The sequence below is a fragment of the Chelonia mydas genome, chromosome 2, assembly GCF_015237465.2.
Source record: "Chelonia mydas isolate rCheMyd1 chromosome 2, rCheMyd1.pri.v2, whole genome shotgun sequence".
Lineage (NCBI taxonomy): Eukaryota > Metazoa > Chordata > Testudines > Cheloniidae > Chelonia > Chelonia mydas.
This window is the reverse complement of record NC_057850.1, coordinates 122,905,290-122,920,782: the sequence shown is the minus strand read 5'-3', so window position 1 is coordinate 122,920,782 and position 15,493 is coordinate 122,905,290. Positions and strand designations below refer to the sequence as shown.

The window sequence follows — 15,493 nt, the reverse complement described above, 5'->3', positions numbered from 1 at the left end:
CCGTGGTCGGTGGTGGGGCCACAGCAGTGGGGGTGGCCTCTGCCACGGAGGGCCTGGTGGTTTTAGTGGGGCCCTTCCCTTCTTCTTGCCCTGGCCTTTCCCGCCGGCTGGGGGGGCTCCCCTAGAGTCTGGGGAGGCAGTGGGCATGGCAGCGGTGGAGGTCATCCCAGTGCCCTCCATTGCCGGTGCCCCAGTGGGGGCGGTGGCAGGTGGTTAGCAGGAGTTGGGGTCAGGTAAAAAGGGACAGGCTGTGGGATGGGCAGTTGAGGGAGGGGGGCACATGTACCACCGTACGCTTGTCCAGAGAGTCCTGTTTGGTTGGCTGGTGCTTCTGGCGCACACGGTGGAATCAGGGCGAGCAGCTAAGTCCAGAGGCAGATGTCAAACAGCCAGCAATGACGATGAAGGAGGCAGTGATGAGACTAGTAGTGTGGGGGTTGGGAGGACACAGATGGATCGGGGGGTAGCTCCGTGCCACACCCCCTGTGTCCCTACAAACACAGTCACGACACAGTCAAGGCCTCCCCCCACACGAGAGCACAGTTCGAAAGTTACTCAGTCTTGGGCCACCTCCACGGCGATTTGTAGATTCCCCGGGCGGTGTTCCTCCGGTAGACGACTTTTTCTCTGTCTGTTCCGGGTCGCAGCTGCAACATTCCAGGGATTCCAGAGCGGATGATAAGAAATTCTCTCAGCCAGAGACTGGTCTGCAGACAAACAGCAAGCGGCTGGGTCTGGGAGCTGGGTCCTTCCATTCCCCCTCTCTGGGGAAGCAGGCCGGCAGGCCCTCCCCTCTCGGGGTGGGTGGGGTTCAGCTGGAGCAGCAGCAGGGGGGGGGAGGCGGGGGGGGAGGGGGCTCTAACAGCCGGCTGGCAGCTGGCCAGCACTCTAGCAACAGCAGAGAAAGAAAAAAAACAACAAAAAGAAAAGAAAGGGGTGAGAGCATCTGGCCTGGTCGGGGGGGGGACCAAAAGCAGGGGCAAAAAGCAAGGAAAGCCCAGGCCAGAGGGCAGCAGGAGAGTGCCAGAAGGGAGCCTTCTTCCCTGTAGAGGGAAAAAAGTTTGCTATAAATTAATTAAAGCACCTGAAGCCAATTAAAGCACCTGAACCTAATTAGAGCACCTGAAGCCAGTCACCTGATAAAAAAACCCTGCTTCAATCAGACAAGGGGAGGAGTTGAAGCAGAGTGGATTGGGGTTGGAGTAGAGAGCACTTTAGAGGGAAGCAGAGGAGAGTTTGGAGAAGTGTTGTGGTGGTCAAAGAAGACCAAGATCCTAGGAAAAGGGACACCTGGTTTGTGCAGAGGGAGGGCAGGAGAGAGAAGTAGCCCAGGAGAAGGAACCACTAGTTCAAGTGTTTTACCGCTCTCCCTAGTACCCCTAGGATGGGACCCGGAGTAGAGGGTGGGCCTGGGTCCCTCACTCTCCACTCCTCTCCCCTCCTATAGGACACTAGTGGGGCAGTTAATACCCTAGTTCAGGGGCAAGAAATGGTGCCCTGAACCACCCCCCCCCCAAGAAGCAAAAGTGTGAGACCTATCATAGTAGTGCTGGTAATTTGCCACACTTGATTCCAACTCATTAAACAGAACTGCTCTCAATTATCATTAGATAATGAGATAAGCATTATGTGAACAGGAACCCAACTGGCTAAGCCAAGATGAAGTGTTTATATTAACCCTATCACATGTTATTTGGTTTTCCCCTGTAAGAGGGGGAAAAAAACAATTTTGTTAATGTGTTAACAAAAATAACATGATTGATGGGGATCCCACAAGCTTATGGAGAACTGTGCTTGTCCTGCCTCTTGGTATTCCATCTATCTACATATCTTTATAAAAGCTCTATCACATTGTACTTCTCACAGCTGGTAATGTTGTTGATTGGGAATTCAATATACACTTAGATCTGTTTTCAGGCATCGCTTACATGCCATGCAATGCAACTATTCATATAATTTCAAACAATTTAGGTGAGTTACAGAACCCTATACACATTTTTGAAAATTCTACTCAGCACTTCAAAAATCTTTTGCTGCACTAGGGTGACAGGTAAATTATGGTAAATGTACATGTGGAGTCCAGTGAAAGCCTTCTTACTAATATCTTCCACATTGCCTACTGTGTGCTGACAGAATGGTGTTAATATTCTTTAAAATGGTTAGATTTCATGTGTGAACACTCCAGTGGAACAGTCATGCTTCAGATAGGATGTACATAGTGCACAAGGCAATAATGGAGGTGTAATTTTCTCTGATGTACCAAGTACGCGAGGCAGCACCCAGGTTGCTAAATATATTTTCCACTTTCCAAAGTTACGTGGATATATAGGAGTGAAAGGGGAAATCTGCTATGTTAATTAGATATGCCTTGAGGCTACAGATTACTGTACTATTATACATACTCTATAATGAGCCAACATTAAATTTAGCTATTTCATTAGTGTGCTCTTATCCTTAGAAAATCATCAGCAAACATCTACTCAAAATCTAAAACACTTGGAATACAGTGAAAATAAAGTGTTCTCCAAAGGAAAACATTACTGGAGCTCTCCACTCTCAGGTCCATCCTCCCAACTGGGGTCAGAAGGCCTTAGGTTCATAGTTCTGAGCCTTTAATGCTCACTTGCCAGCAGGCTGAAATGTATATTTACTCATGATGAATAGCAGCCTCAATTGTCAGTTATTTTGTACCATTGAAGGGAAGGTGTGGTGGGGTGGTCACCCCGCCATGCCTCAAAGGACTTAAAACAGCCCTAAGAGAGGGCTGTAGCTGGAGGAAAGCTAGGCTGATTGGAGGAAGTAGCCACAGGTTTTGCCAAGTCCCTCAATCAGGCCACAGCTGGCCCTATAAGAGGGCTGTTAGCCAGGAGCTGAGACAGACACTCTCTCTAGCTACATAGAGAGAGGAGGACTTGGCTACCTGGGAAGCTGAGGAGGGTACTTAGGGCAGGGCAGAGCAGTGCTGGGGAAGGGCAGAGGGAGCTGTGGCGCTCCAGCCTAGCAGAGCCCCAGGCTGAGGTAAAGGCCCTCGAAAGGGTACTAAGGCTGCAGAGGAGCAGCCCAGATCTAGACAGAGGCAGCTGGTCTGACCCCTCCCTTGCCAATGATGAGTGGTACAGACTGCAGTCTGCCCCAGGGTGCGGGGGCTAGATGATGACTGACAGCCACTGAGGCAAGTGAGGAATAGGGGGTTGGGGGTTCCCCTGGGAGGGGAGATCCAGACTGAGGGGGTACTGCTAGGGGGCAGAACCCGAATCTAGAAGGGCACAGGGGTCTGGGAGGGGCATAGGGCCAGCTGCAGGTGAGACTCCGACCGGCAGAGGGTGCTCCAGGCGGAAAAGAGATAATTCCCTGGACAACAGGCAAAGGGCGCCAGCGGTGGTGAGTCGAACCCTGTCACAGAAGGATATCTATTTTTCAATGCAGCTGTCTCAATGGTGGACAATAATCCAGAGCTTTGAAGACAGTGACAAGACTTCTAAACTTGATGGGGTGAAGAAGTGGGGAAGCAGTGGAGAGATTTAAGCTGGGGGTTGACACAGATTGATGGGCCAACAAGATGGTCTCAATAGTTGTTTTGAATGGGTTGGAGGGGGCGATGCAAGGGTCAAGGGGGCCAGAGAGTAAGAACAGAGTGGTAGCAATCAAAATAGGAGATGTTGAGGACACTGAGAGTTTTTGCTGTCCGGCCAAGGATATGTTGAGGTGGAAGAAGTGATAGGAAATAGAGACAGCCTAGACAAAGGAGGAGTGACCCCTCTGATCATAGGATTTGAAATGTGCTTTACTGAACAGAACTCCTTCCTGTTCCCTCTTTTCCAGAGGCAGGCATTCTAAGGGAAAATCAGTGCTGGCACTACTTCTCAAGGGAGATAGTTCCATGATGTGGTGAACTGTTTCATGACTTACTGTTGGTGCTGCTTCTCATGGGGGACATTACTAAAGTGACTAATGCCCCTAACAATCTCACTCAGAAATTGCTCTGTTCAAAATTGGAAGGGAAAAGAAAGCAGTAGCTAAATGCTAAAAGCAATACACTTATATGGTGGCATTCTTAATACATATGGATGTCTTACTCTTAGAATTTGTTTTTTATTATATATTTTGAAAAAGACAGGAAAAAATTGTATGCAGCTGATGGCCAGTGATAACTGAATTCTAAACCATTGCGTGATGGCAACTACCCACCACAACAACTTGGCTCCTGTGTTTGTGACTTTTAAGATCCTGCTGCAGCCCTTCAGCAAGTCCAGGATAATCTGTGTGCATCTTATATATCCTTGCAAGAGAGGCTTCTGTAGCATACTGAGGAGGCTAACTGGTTTCCTGTGAATTCTTGTGGGGATATGGTTGGCTGCTGGGAATGGCTCATTTGATGAGGCAGTGCAAAACAGCTGCTCTTGACTGCTCCCATGCTGCAAACAACTATATGGCACAACTTCTGGTGCAAATTATATGTACACCAAAGAGTTGTGTACCCAAGCGCACTTGTTTGAAAATTCCATGCTGGCTGAATTGTCTTGTGCAGATCCTTTGCATACGCCTCCTGCCCAGGACAACATCTTGCATTTAGATTCTACTGGCACCTTCTTTTGAAGAGAACTTCAGTATTATGCGGGCATATGACCAATTTAGCTGCACAAACTTTATGTAAGTCTATCCCATATATCCTGAAATATTGTACAGTCATTCTGCATTAGCTGATGAACACAAAATCCCAATCTTGTCTTTCAATCAAATGGTTGGCAGAAATCCACTTGGCTCTCTTAAAGTTCAGAAATTCAAGTGCCCTTCTGAGGTACAGTCTTGTGTTTTTGTTTTTGTTTTTTTTAAATCACAGTTCAGTAGCCTATGGGCTGGAACTTCTGGTGGTGTACATCAATCTAACACTATAGACCTCAATGGAGCTATGGAAGTTTATACCACCTAAGTATTTTGCCACTTATTCGGAAATGAATATTTACCATAGATTACCCAAAGGACAAATTTAGCAAGTAAGAAAATGATTTATTTCATGAGATTTTCATGTGGGGTGTAAGGCCTCCCTTATGGATTGTAAAGTTATTTCATGTCACCAGTTCTACTTAACTTATTTTAGCCAAGGAAATTACTGAAGACAATAGAGTGAATCAAAGTCAGTGGTAGCTATATTTATATCAATCTACTAGTTGAAATCAATCCTACCTTCAGGTAGATGTAGTGGTCAACAATAGTTTTGGCTCACTTAGCTGTTGAAATTTACTTATTTTTTTTTTCTACATACAATTAGAATTGTTCATGATGTTTTAACCCATGAATGGTCAGTGACAATCTCAGCCAGTTCTCTGTTATAGCAGGTACCCATTACACGCTCACACCACACACACCATTTTCATGCTAGGTTAGGAAGCAATTGCTGTTGGAACCTAACAATCCATGACGTCAGACATACACACAGAAGTTAGGTAAAACAAACACTTGCTGGAAGGTTGAACAATACTACTTTATTTCTTAGAACTCAGAACCCTAACAAACAAAAAACACAACTCAGAGAAAGACAGAGTCCGATCCCTAAAACAGAGAGGTAGAACTCAATCCACTTACTCTAGGCTGGCTCTCTGCACATAGCCCAAATCACACTTTCCTCTACAGAGCCCCATAGCCTTCAAGCAGGAACAGGAAACCCCTTACAAAATTAAAGTGATATCTTGTAATTTTAACACTTCATCTTAACATGGTCTTCAATGCATCACACATGACCATCTAAAAAGTCTGCTCTCAGTTAAGGGCTCTTGATTACAAAAATACTCCTTCTGGAGTCTGTCAGATCCTAAATCTAATGAAGTTTTGGCATGTACACCTGTATAAAGCCAGTAAATTTCCTAATTAGAATAATAGAATCATAGAATATTATGGTTGGAAGAGACCTCAGAAGGTCATCTAGTCCAATGCCCTGCTCAAAGCAGGACCAACACCAACTAAATCATCCCAGCCAAGGCTTTGTCAAGCTGGGCCTTAAAAACCTCTAAGGAAGGAGATTCCACCACCTCCCTAGGTAACCCATTCCAGTGCTTCACCACCCTCCTAGTGAAACAGTGTCTCCTTATATCCAATCTAGACCTCCCGCACAGCAACTTGAGATCATTACTCCTTGTTCTGTCATCTGCCACCACTGAGAACAGCCGAGCTCGATACTCTTTGGAACCCCTCTTCAGGTAGTTGAAGGCTGCTATAAAATCCCCCCTCACTCTTCTCTTCTGCAGACTAAATAAGCCCAGTTCCCTCAGCCTCTCCTCGTAAGTCATGTGCCCCAGCCCCCTAATCATTTTCGTTGCCCTCGGCTGGACTCTCTCCAATTTGTTTACATCCCTTCTGTAGTGGGGGGATCAAAACTGGATGCAATACTCCGGGTGTGGCCTCACCAGTGCTGAATAGAGGGAAATAATCACTTCCCTCGATTTCTGCTAGCAATACTCCTACTAATGCAGACCAATATGCCGTTGGTCTGCTTGGCAACGAGGGCACACTGCTGACTCGTATCCACCTTTTCGTCCACTGTAATCCCCAGGTCCTTTTCTGCAGAACTGCTGCTTAGCCAGTCAGTCCTGTAGTGGTGCATGGGATTCTCCTTCCTAAGTGAAAGACTCTAAACTTATCCTTGTTGAACCTCATCAGATTTCTTTTGGCCCAATCCTCCAATTTGTCTAGATCACTCTGGACCCTATCCCTACCCTCCAGCATATCTTCTTCCCCTGACAGTTTAGTGTCATCTGCGAACTTGCTGAGGGTGCAGTTAATCCCATCATCCAGATCATTGATAAAGATGTTGAACAAAACCAGCCCCAGGACCATCCACTTGATACCAGCTGCCAACTAGACATTGAGCTGTTGATCGCTACCTGTTGAGCCCGACAATCTAGCCAGCTTCCTATCCATCTTATAGTCCATTCATCCAATCCATACTTTTTAAACATGCTGGCAAGAATGCTGTGGGGGACCGTATCAAAAGCTTTGTTAAAGTCAAGACATATCACATCCACCGCTTTTCCCATATCCACAGAGCCAGTTATCTCATCATAGAAGGCAGTCACATTGGTCAGGCATGACTTGCCTTTGGTGAATCTATGTTGACTGTTCCTGATCACCTTCCTCTCCTGCAAGTGCTTCAAAATGGATTCCTTGAGGCCCTCCTCCATGATTTTGCCGGGGACTGAAGTGAGGCTGATCGGTCTGTAGTTCCCTGGGTTCTCTTCTCTTTTCTCTTCTCTTCTTTTTTTTTTCTTAAATATGGGCATTATATTTGCCTTTTTCCAATCATCCAGGACCTCCCCCAATCGCTGTGAATTTTCAAAGATAATGGCCAATGGCCAATTCCACCTCTTGGCAACCCAGCCCTCTCATACAAAGTCAAGCAATGGCCACCACCTTGGATTTTCTCTTGAAAATGTAAAAAACCTCATATTTCTATGTATCTTTTATATTAAAACATTCGCTTTTACTGTTAAAGCTTTAAAAGTGGTAATGATAGACTAAACAGAGTGAGTGCAAGTCAAGTAGACAGACCAACCCAACGGCAATGCAGGATCTTGCATCATCCCCCCACACTTTAGGAAAATTCTGGTCCAGATCTCGATCCAAACTCTCTAGGTCAATCTTTCTCTACTCAAGCTTTTTTAAGCTTCAAAAATTCTGTTGCAATAACAATGCTCCACCTAGTGGAAAATTAAATTGTTAAAACTGATACATGACTATTGTGCACTTCTTATACTCAGCCTTTCAATGTCTAAGCAAGCAAATCTCCCCATTGAAAGAAAAAGATGGGCCTGTGCACAAGCAGCAGAAGTGAGATGATTTTAAAGTACAAAATACTGTTATTTTAAGTATATTGGTGGACAATGACTGTTCAGCAAAGCTGCATTGCTGTCTTGAGGAGCTGATGTAACCACAAGCCGTTTGTGCAATTGTCTCATCATGATGATGTCATTAGAATCCCTGCTATCTCGAGCCAAAATCATTACTCGTGTCAGAATATTAATTATTCATAGAATTTACGGCCAGAAGGGACAATTAGATCATCTAGCCTTAGCGCCTGTATTTCACAATCCAGTAAACGTCACCAGTTAGCCCTCTATTTAGCCCAATAACTTTTGTTTGGCTAACGCATTAATTTGTATTGTAGAGTGCCTGGAGTCCCCAATCAGGGATTGGGGCTCCATTGTGCTAGGTGCTGTAGACAAACAAAAGACAATCCTTCCCCCAAAGATCATCTACTTTTCCCTTTCATGCTCTCTAAATAGTACCCTCATGGGTAACCCTAGAAGGTGGATGTTCATCATTTTAGTGGGAGCTTCTGGAGGAGACAGCAGCCTCCTGAGGTAAATATACATCTTCTTCTAGGGCAGTGGTTCTCAAACTTTTGTACTGATGACCCCTTTCACATAGCACGCCTCTGAGGGCAACCCCCTCCCCCTTATAAATTAAAAACACTTTTTATATATTTAACACCGCTATAAATACTGGAGGCAAAGCAGGGTTTGGGGTGGATGCTGAAACCCCCCATCCCCCATGTAATAACCTCGCAACCCCCAGTTTGAGAACCCTGTTCCAGGGCTATGTCTACACTATATGCTACCGGCAAGCATCATGTAGTGTACGTGTAGCTATATGCTTCAGTGAAAAGCTGGTTGCAGCTACACTAGGGTATGTAGCACACATGTCAGTGAAAGTCTATGTCCAGGGGAGACAGAAGAGAGAGGCTTCAGCAGCTCCCCACTGCTGGCACCTTTCACTGTGGCAAAGAACAGCTCTGGCAGGGGCAGGAAGCGTAGGGGTGTGTCAGCAGGGAAAAGCTGAGCCTTTCCATGCTATTGGAGTCTTTTCTCTACTGCCTTCTCCCTGCTAGCGCCTTTCCACTGGGGGCATCTTTTCCTGTGGGGGCAAAAGATTTCAGCAGTGGGGAGGCAGCAGGACACTATCACTAAAAATAGCAGTGTAAATGGTGATGCATGACTTGGGCAAGTACAGACTGTGTACGGTATGCACTGACCTATATACCTACAACCTTCAGACGTGCCTTTACTTGCCTAAAGCATTATTCCTAGGCTACACTGCTATTTACACCCGTGGTGGGGAATCTATGCTATATGTACACTCCATGCTTCCAAAAGAAGCAGACCGTGTAGATGTGCCGTTGGAGTGAGGCAGAGGTGGGAATGATACGAAGCAGGGTTAGTATCCTTTGAAAAAAATGCTGAATCCATGTCTGCATTGTATAGGACCAACGTCAGTGGACAGTATAATGCGTATGGGAGAGGACCGTTCTATCTTGCACACAAACTTCCTCACTGTGCCATTTCAAATTCTTTGTCTTACAAAGCGTGAGGCCTGGAATTATGCCTGGACCCTGCACAGTGGTGCAAGGGATGGCTAGCCTCTTTAACCTCTCCACCCCATATATACTTCACAGGATGAGGCATAATCCAGCCCCAATATAGTATGTGCAACTATATTTCCCTCCTAATAGTAACTCAGCATTTTTCTTTTTGATGGGCTCTCTTGTTTCCAAGACAAACAAAATTCTAGCGGTTGACCCATTTTGCAGTATTTAATATTGAGGCTGAGATTTTCAAAGCTGACAAGGAAACTTCTATACCCAATTTTGACTTTAAATAGGACCTGGGCTTCCAAAACCCTTAGGCTATTTTGAAACATCTCAAACTTACTATATTACCACACTGTTATTGAAATTAAAATGCTATATTTAATATCTGCAGCACAGTGAATGGCCTTCAGTGCCTTTATTGATTGGGGAGCAATTTTTCAAGCCACAAAAAGCAGTAGCCCAACTCCCATTGAAAGTCAATGGAAGACAGGCACCTTCCTTCTCTCTCTGGTTTTAAATTCTCCCCCAACTTCAATTTCTAAGCTCCACCCTGATGCACATAATAAATGTGTAGAAAGCAATTGTTTGCAGAGAACTGGGCTTTATGCGATGGGCCAAATCCTGACCTACCTTGTGTCCGTGAACTGGATCCAAATCAGGTCCATAACACATCTACACAGTTCTTATTCAGCCATTTCCCCATAGACATGTGAGACAAAAAGAGGGGTCTCCAGGGGCCCCCAAGCCTGTCTGGCAGAATGTACATTTTTTTTCCATCATTCATGCCCCTGCACTTTCCATCCCGCACTTTGAAGTTTTAAGGCTGAAATACCCCTCCCCTCCCCAATACCTGGGTTGATGGAATGAAAGCACGATTCACAGAGGAGTGATTAAAGTCAGCAATTTTACTGTTATGAATACACTTGCTTCTGCAGCAGGGGTGCAAGTTCCTTCTACTCCCTCTGTTCATCCTCGGCATCAGTAACTCAGCCAGATATGGAGCTGGAACATGTCTAGTAAGGGTGTACTCTTTTTCTGATGAATAATGAGAGGGCCAATTCTTGGTTCCATGTACAGAATTACTGTTATAGAACCAAAAAGAGCTAGGTATTAATTATTATTATTTATTAATACTATGTGTGTGTGTTAGTTTATTTTGCTACAGTGAACACAGATATACATTTCCATTTATTGAAAAGAGTGATCTCTATATATTTCCAGTGCCAACATGCAAACAGAATTAATTCATATGAATACAGCCTTTCTCAAACCCACAAGGTGACTATGGCTCTTAATTTTCAGGTGCAGGGTTATTTATTAGTGTAGGTTGGTGAGGGTGGTTTTTTAATTATCAGATTCTCTCTCTCTCTCTCTCAGCATGCAGCCTTCAGGGCAGAGATTGCACAAGCTGCTGAGACCCAAGTCAACTGAAATCATTCTGTTAGCAGGCTTCTGTCAACTTCCGTTGATCCTCGCTTCATAGTTTAGGTCAGCCTGCCTGCTCGCTCCTAGACAGCAAGAGTTAAAGGGCTTTTATTCTACCTCCAGGAAAAGACTAAAAACAGATGGGAAGACAAGCAATTTTGCCTCAGTAGAAATACATGCACGCTTTTCTCCTTGTTACCAATTTCCACTAGAAAGACCCTTTAAGGACACACACTTTCTTTATCACACACTATCCTCGAGGAAAGTGTCTCCTCTTTTTAATTATTTAGTTCCCTGGTTTCTTAGTAGACAGCCTATTCAGTACTGTAAGATTTCCTGTAACTCTTTCAGTTCCAGTCTATTTCCCCAGTAAATGTAAGCCAGATCCAAAGAAGCATCTTCCAAAATATATTCTAAACCTCCTCCAACATTACCAATTTTGTTTCTTTATTTAAGGCTTTTTAAGCACTCAACACCTTATACTCTAGAGTCTTTAGCTAAATGTTTGGTGGATTTTTTGTTTTGTTTTTCCCCCATTTTCCTATTTACTATGTAGCATACAGGTGGTGTTTTCAAAAGAATCTAAGTGACATAGGAGCATAGGTCAAAATAAAGTCACCAGGACTTGAGTTTCTAGGTCACTCTGGTGCTTTTGAAAATTCCCCCTGCCCCATCACAACACCACAACCACTGCTAATGTTTGTAGGTACACAAGCATTTTCACACTAGGTATGCTGTGTCTACTACTTGTTCTGTAGATGTTTAACATGCCAGTGTAGTAGATGCCTATGCCACAGCAGACTGAAGCAGCGCGTGCGCGCACACATGCAAAAAACAGCCTTTTCCAGACTTACATTAACTCCTGTTGATGCCAATGGACACAGAGCCAGCCAAAGATTTTAGACTTAGTTAAGAACAATACTTTATCATGTTCTGCTATCCTTTTAAGCTCTCTCTGGGTCAATAATAACCAGCCTACCACACTATTAAAGTGATGTTCAGTAAAACATCCATACAGATTTGTTACTAGGAAAATGATGCTACTCTCTGGTGAACATATATGACAGTTCCTACTCTGTGCCGATCCATAGAAGATATGAATTTTCTACAGCAGCAGCTTGGATAGTTTGTTCAAGTGGTAGCAGCTCATGCTTTTAGCATTGGAAGTCCCCAGCTCAATCCCCAAGATGGCTGCCATCACAATGATATTAATCCAATTCCTCCTCACCCACATTAATATGGGCTCACCAAGAATTTTACTGTTTTTTTCCAAGTGCTCCTGAAGTGTGTAGTGTGGGGGAAGCTTGCCGTACCCTCCTATTCATAGAGGTAGTCCTTCTGTGTCATGGTTGACTTTTTTTCCTAGAGATCCACCACTTGTCTTAGTGGGCAGGATCAGTCAGAGGCGGGTGAGAAGGTCTTTGTTGTTGTGCCCTTTTGAGGACTCTTCCCATCCGCCATGGCAGAAGCAAGTAGCAAATATCTGAGGCAAAGAGAACAGCACCAGGCCTCCCTAGAGATGACAGAAGGGGGCAGGATCAAGGATACCCCAAATACTGCTTCAATGGAGCCCAGCAAGAGCAGCAGCTTCCATCTCTATTGACAGTCAGCAGTGGGGAAGAAAAGGTATGATCTCTATTCAGAATCCACAGTAGGAGGAAAGGACCCCTGCTCATGGCCAAAGATCAGTCTCCTTTGGGATATATTGAGGACAAACAGCTCCCCCCAAAATGCTACAGTTTCATTTAATGCTTACGGGGAAGGGTGAAGAGGGCTTTGGGTAAATGTAGGAATTGCTGCAGCCAAAGAAATTGTCACAAGCTGTGCCAATGATCCATCAACATTTTATCATGCAAATCTAGCCGAATATCCACCCTAGTGATGCATTTGTGAATATTTAAAGGTACAAGTCCATTTACGTGGACTTACGTACATCATCCTTTGTTCATTTAAATTATTTATATAAGTATCTATTTAGATATTTTGTAAGCTTTAATACCTTTTTGGATGTCTTTGGACTAACATTGTGGATATTTCATAATTGTTGACATAATACAGTAGCTTAGCAAGATTTCTTTACCAGCAAAAGAAGTGACTAATTTATTAAGCATATTGTAACTTTTGTTAGATTGTACTTATTTTCTTATTGTTAACTTTGGATAGATAACTTTATTACTATGTATTTCCCTTTATTATGCCATTATATTTTTATTACTCTGCTACTCATTATTACTGCCATTATGAAAACAGTCTGCATTGCAAATGCCTTAATTATCAATGGAAATTGTGAGGAAACCCAGAGAATTTTGGTCAATATTTGTAGAAAAATCATTAACTGCCACTGTTCCCCGCCCCCCCCCCCCCAGAAAAAGACTGTTTTGTACAAAAAAAAAGTTTGTTTTAATATACACATCCAACCTTCTAATGGCAGCCACTGGAATCAGTGGGTACTTACCCCAGATTTATGAAAGGGGAAATTAATAACTTTGTAATGTGCAGACAATAGTATAAATGATAAGGTTCCCAAGAAGGAAACAAATATTAATGGACATGTTAACACATGTAAGTAAATGGATTCCTAAATTGTCATAATTAGGTGCTCTACTAAGGCTGCTACTTGAGTTCACATTGGGATGACTGGAAGAGAAAAGCTTTTGGGAATTAAAATAAAATTATTCATAGATATAGAGTTTATGACCAGAATGAAACATTTAATCATCTAGTCGGACCTCTGTATATCACAAGCCAATAAATTTCACCCAGTTACCTCCTGTACTGAGCCATATAACTTGTTTGGTAAAAGCATATCTTCCACTCTTATTTGAAAGCATCGAGAAATGGAGAAGTCACCATTTCCTTTGGTGGTAGTTCCTATGGTTAATCATGCTCACTATATAAAACAATTGTGCCTAATTTCTAATTTAAAATTGTCTGGCTTCAGCTTCCAGCTACTGATTTTTATGCTTTTCTCTACTAGATTATTACCAAGGAAATGATACACTGAAATTCAATGTCAAAGATCTCAGTGAAGGCAATCTTACAAGATAAAAACATAACAGAACTATAGCCCTGCTTAAGCATTTCATCTCCATTCAACAACTTCAATGGGACCTAACCACATGATTAAATGCTTCGCTGATTTGGGCATATGCTCAGACTGAAAAAAACTATGAAACCAATTTCCATCTTTGCTGTTTGACTCTCATTGGGAGCTACTGAGCAAGCAATGATTCAGCAAAATTCACACCCTCATAGCTGACAGTGCTGAGAAGTGTGGTGAGGGATGCCAGAGCTGTACAGGAGAACTGTGGCTGGTGAGAGATGCCGGGCTCTACCTGATGTATTGTGTGGACTATGACTATGGGATTGATTATGGTTTAGAACAAAGCCCTCTGCTCCTGTAATAAATTTACCTGACAGTGTCTATTTGTACTCAGGAAGATTGTTTGGACAATTTCTGGAGACTCTGAAGGGGGAAACTGAGGCAGGTGTGCCTGTCATGTCATGGGCTGCTACTGGAGGGTTCTCTATGCAGAGCTTTTCTGACAACTGTCATTCTTCTTATTTAAAATATTTGTAAGTGCTGTGACAAAATGGCCGATGGTGGGGCCCACGCTTTTCTTGGCAGGAGGGCTAGGATACCACTCCTTCTCCCTCCTCTGAGGCACTGAGGGCCTCGCTAGTGGCTCCAGAAGGTGGTAGAGGAGGGAAGTGGGGAAGGGGTCCGGGTTTGCTCCTCACTCTGAGCACTAGCCCCTCTCTACCCCTGCGGGTAGGGACGCCCTCAGTCATTGATACTGGGGGAGGGAGTCTCCCTGTTCTGCTGGGACAGGGTCTCCCTTCCTCCAGTTCTCTGGTCTTTCAATTCTCACCTCCAAATCCCAGTCCTCTCTACTTCCTCACTCCACCCTGGAGTCTGCCTTTAGCAGGGTGGGTTTATTAGGTTCCTGACAGGTCCTTAATTGGCTACAGGTGCTCCAATTAACATGCAGTACCCTTCCCTAGTCTCCCCTTCCCTAGTACTCTTCCCTAACCATGCCTTAATTAGCCTAGGGGTTATATATCTCCTCTATACCACTCTTCCACTGTTCCCTGGCCCTGTTGCATCACAGTGCCTAGGTGGTGTGATAAGAAGCACTGTTAAATACAGTAGATACATATGGCTTATATTTTTTGGCAAGAACTGCTAGTACCTACAACAAGAATCTTTTTGCTCCAAAGTCTGTGTTAACTCTACATTTTAGCACTAATAAGTGATGTGAATAGTGGAAATATCACTTGTAAAAGTTTTTAAACACTTCTGTAAAAAATATACACAAATGACAGGTTTCAGAGTAACAGCCGTGTTAGTCTGTATTCGCAAAAAGAAAAGGAGTACTTGTGGCACCTTAGAGACTAACCAATTTATTTGAGCATAAGCTTTCGTGAGCTACAGCTCACTTCATCGGATGCATACTGTGGAAAGTACAGAAGATCTTTTTATACACACAAAGCATGAAAAAATGGGTGTTTACCACTACAAAAGGTTCTCTCCCCCCACTCCACTCTCCTGCTGGTAATAGCTTATCTAAAGTGATCACTCTCCTTACAATGTGTATGATAATCAAGGTGGGCCATTTCCAGCACAAATCCAGGGTTTAACAAGAACGTCTTGGAGGGGGTGGAAACAAGGGGAAATAGGTTACCTTGCATAACGACTTAGCCACT

The 15,493-nt window shown here is 44.0% G+C and overlaps 1 long non-coding RNA gene across 1 annotated transcript; it reads left to right on the top strand.

The window, feature by feature from the left end:
* Positions 1-3,216: 3,216 nt before the first annotated feature.
* LOC122464294 lies at positions 3,217-14,039 on the top strand. The gene is made up of 3 exons (XR_006288234.1): positions 3,217-3,381; positions 12,153-12,412; positions 13,764-14,039. It is a non-coding gene; the product is annotated as an uncharacterized LOC122464294 (long non-coding RNA).
* Positions 14,040-15,493: the final 1,454 nt, after the last annotated feature.